This window comes from Gigantopelta aegis, chromosome 4 (genome assembly GCF_016097555.1).
Source record: "Gigantopelta aegis isolate Gae_Host chromosome 4, Gae_host_genome, whole genome shotgun sequence".
Classification (NCBI taxonomy): Eukaryota; Metazoa; Mollusca; class Gastropoda; order Neomphalida; family Peltospiridae; genus Gigantopelta; species Gigantopelta aegis.
In genome coordinates, this window is record NC_054702.1 from 58,583,502 (window position 1) to 58,588,031 (window position 4,530).

The following is a 4,530-nucleotide window of genomic DNA, read 5'->3' on the forward strand; positions in this document are numbered from 1 at the left end:
TGACCCCAGAAAACAAATATAGTAGTCCCAGGGTTTGGGCCCTGGTATCGCTACTTTATAATCATTTAATAGGTTAAACAGTGTACATAAGAGAAAGGTACTGATATATATATACAGTGAATCCCCACCCCCACTCCAAGGACCGAACCCTCTCTAAACCGTAATTATCTCAAAACCGGACATTTTTAGAGTGGCTCATGAAGTGGCGACAGCGAGTTTCCTCCCTTATTATATGTGTGGTCCTTAACCATATGTCCGACGCCATATAACCGCAAATAAAAATATGTTGAGTGCGTCGTTAAATAAAACATTTCCTTCCTAATTCAGTACCTTACAAAATAAGTGCTCAAACACTATACGAATACATTTAACTAATAAAGACATGTTGAAAACACAATTTGAGAACAGTATTTGTTACTATAAAAACACACACTCATGTACGAAAGAAAGAAAAAGAAAGAAATGTTTTATTTAACAACGCGCTCAACACATTTTATTTACGGTTATATGACGTCAGACTATGTTTAGGACCACACGGATAATGAGAGAGGAAACCCGCTGTCGCTATGGGCTACTCATGTACGATTACGTCATTAGATGTTAAGCTTAATTTTAGTAAATAGATTGTGAAATGTATATTGGGAGCAAGTAATACAAATGGATTTATAATATACTTTTGGATTAATATATATATATATAATTATATATATATATGTATATATATATATCTGTGTGTGTGTGTGTGCATATGTATATACATACATACATACATACATACATACATACATACATACATACATACATACATACATACGAATTATGCGAAAGGAAAGAGAGGGTGAGTAGAAGAAAGATATTTGTAAATAATGAAAGCCTTTTCTCTGTATTAATACAAGTTGATTCTTGTTTGATATATTAAAAAACATAAACATAGGTTCGTCTTTTTAACCCAAAACAACAACTACACGTATTTAATGAAATGTGTGTAGATCGACCACCACTGATCAAATTTGGTCCAGTCACAATTGCGAAATGCAAGAAACCTTTCAGCATTATATAATTAAACACCGGCCTCGGTGGCGTCGTGGTTAAGTCATCGGTCTACAGGCTGGTAGGTACTGGTTTCGGATCCCAGTCGAGGCATGGGATTTTTAATCCAAATACCGACTCCAAACCCTGAGTGAGTGCTCCGCAAGGCTCAATGGGTAGGTGTAAACCACTTGCACCGACCAGTGATCCATAAAGGCCATGGTTTGTGCTATCCTGCCTGTGGGAAGCGCAAATAAAAGATCCCTTGCTGCCTGTCGTAAAAGAGTAGCCTATGTGGCGACAGCGGGTTTCCTCTAAAAAAACTGTGTCAGAATGACCATATGTTTGACGTCCAATAGCCGATGATAAGATAAAAAAATCAATGTGCTCTAGTGGCGTCGTTAAATAAAACAAACTTTACTTTGCTGTATAATTAAACACTATTATTTCTTTAAACCATTGTACTCAGAGAGCCATGTTGGTGCCAGCACTTGCATAGATATATTTTGAGACACTTATTGTAAATGTATATATAAATAAATGCTTACAAGTGTGTGGACATGCCCATGTCTCTAAATAAATAAATAAATGCATACATACATACATACATACATACATACATACATACATACATACATACATACATACATACATACATACATACATAAATAAATAAATAAAACTAATAAATAAATAAATAAATAAATAAATAAATAAATAAATAAATAAAATAAATTAATTAATTAAAACAAGTTCGCCACATAGAACACATCCCTACCACTGCCACACGGCAAAAATCAAAGATAGTGGTATGTGTTGTCCTGTCTATGGGACAGTACATAAAAACCGTTGTTGCTTATGGAACAATGTAGATGGGTTTCCTCTGAAGACTACGTGTCAGAATTATTAAACGTTTGACATCTAGGGCGGGATTTTGCTCACCGGTAAAGGGATCGCCCGAAGTGCATGGGTCGTAGGGTCGAATACCGTCAGCGGACGCATTGACTTTTTCCCGACCCAACCGGTGTTAATGGAAAAATGTTTCCTTTGAAGACTGAATGTCAGAATTTAAAAATATTTAAATTTAACTTTGACTTTATTTCGACGTTTCACAAGTCTTAATGCTTTTCAACAGTCCACATTAAAAATATGTGCAGAGACATTATAAATATTTATATTAGTAAGCCTATAGCCATTTTGCCAGTCCACTTCCATAAGTATCATTTTAGAAAAAAGTTAATAACGATCTCCTTCTATTCACTGTGGCTGTCAGGGCCGTAGCTAGCGGGGGGGGGGGGGGGGGGCGTGGGGGGGGGTCTCTTCTTAACCGTTTAAGGAGTTTTAGACTATTAACTACTCAGTCCCCCCCCCCCAAAAAAAAAAAAAAAAAAAAAAAAAAAAATTAAAGTTTTTTAATTTTTAAATCCTAGCTACGGCCTTGGCTGCAACATATTTTTTAAAATATTGAGTGTTCTGTCGGTATATATCTGTTTAAATTTATTTGGTAATAATTACTAGGTACACAGATCGTTTGCAAAACAGAACGAACAGGAACAGAAATATATATATATTTTATTAAAATGTTCATAAAACTGCATTACGCCCTGGCTGGGCTTCTTTTGATCAACTGTCAACTTTCCAGGAACTTTATTCATAACATAAATATATATATATATAGTGGGAATACAGTACATTGAAAAGGAAGCTTACGTTTACGCCTACAACTATAAAGTGGCCTTAAAAAAAAAGAGGAAACCGGAAATATTATCTTTTTCTCTTGCCATATTGAAAGTTAAGTACTCGTAACCTATGGTCCGTCCCACGGGGAATGTCTTTTCCTTCATGCTATGAAATATAACACAAGTTAGTTATTTCTGAGCCGAATGATTTGTAAATTGCACACAAAAGTAGGTTTTTTGTTTTTTTTTGTTATTTCAAAAAAACTTTTACTTTCTTCTTACACGAAACCAACCTGAAATTATTTTTAAAAAAACCCCAAAACCCCCAACAGTTTTATAGAATGATGGGACGGACTATAAGTATGCATCTAAACCAAATAGAATGTTTTTTTGTTTGCTTGTTTGTTTTGTTTTGTTTCTTTGTTTGTTTTTTAAGAAATGCAGTGGATTCAAATATTAGGATCCCTGAGATATTGTCAAATACCTGTGAGCTTTTAACGACCACCGTGTCTTGGACACAGACATGAATCACTGAATGAATTAATTAATTAATTAATGTTTAACGACACCCCAGCACGAAAAATACATCGGCTATTGGGCGGACACAGACATATTTAGTGAATCATTAGGCTTGGGTAGCACGAACTGAACACCAGGGTCGAAAATCCCAGAACAAACTGTCACACGCTTTTTGACAATATAATGTGTCTCGAGTTTCCTTTAATTTCAGTTAAAGGGACATTCCTGACTTTGTTGCATTGTAAAATGTTTCCGACTAATAAAATATTTCTACGATTAAACTTACATATTAAATATATTTTCTTGTTTAGAATAACAGTGTCTGTATATTCAATGTGTTTCTGGTCATCTTAATATTTATAAGTAGTCGAAACTGGATTTTGTCTTCAAATAATTTCGTACGTACGAAAAAAAAATTATTTTAGGAAATAAAATGAAATTTAACGTAGTACAAATATTAGAACGATCAGAAACACGTTTATTATACAGCCACTAATATTTTATGCAGAAATATAGATTTGATATGTAATTACAATCGTTAAAAAGCCTCTGTTAGTCGATAACATATTAAAAGTTGCAGCAAACTCAGGAATGTCCCTTTAACTTCATCGTTGTAGGCGTAGGTCAGGTCATAGGGCGTAACGTGCTCATTCACAACAGGCTGTTGTAGCGCACGCCTGCCATGGGCGCAGGTGTCGACTTTCGCAGACTTCTCCGTTCAGGACGTTGTAGGCGTAAACGTAACCTTCTTTTTCAACGAACTTCATTCCAATAACAAACAAAACATATCCACCCCAAAAAACAAAAACAACAACAACAAAACGGTTTACTTAATGTATAGGTTTCATTTACGAGTATCTACCTTTTGAGGTGGCAGGAACGAATCGTCTAGATAATCCAAATTTGTTCTTTGCATAACAATATTACTGTTATGCCTGATTGAAATTTGTGATATTTGTATTTTTGCATAGTTCTTTACACTTTGTTTTTGTTTGAATCTTGAATTTTTGTATTGATGTTGATCATCACTTTATTTGTTTGCATTACCATAGTTTGACACCCAATAGCCGATGTGTTTTTCGTGCTGGGATGTCATTAAACATTCGATTTCATTATCATCAGTTTTAAAAAAAAAAAAAAAAAAAAAAAAAAACCCAGAAAAAGGGAAATAATTTCCATGCAACTGCAAAATGCTTTTCATAAACGTTGTCCCCCTTTACCAAAAGTTGTCCTCTCTATGGGAAAGTGCGTATAAAAATAGTTTGTTGCTTTATCGGTAAAAGGACATTTGCTAAATCAGGAC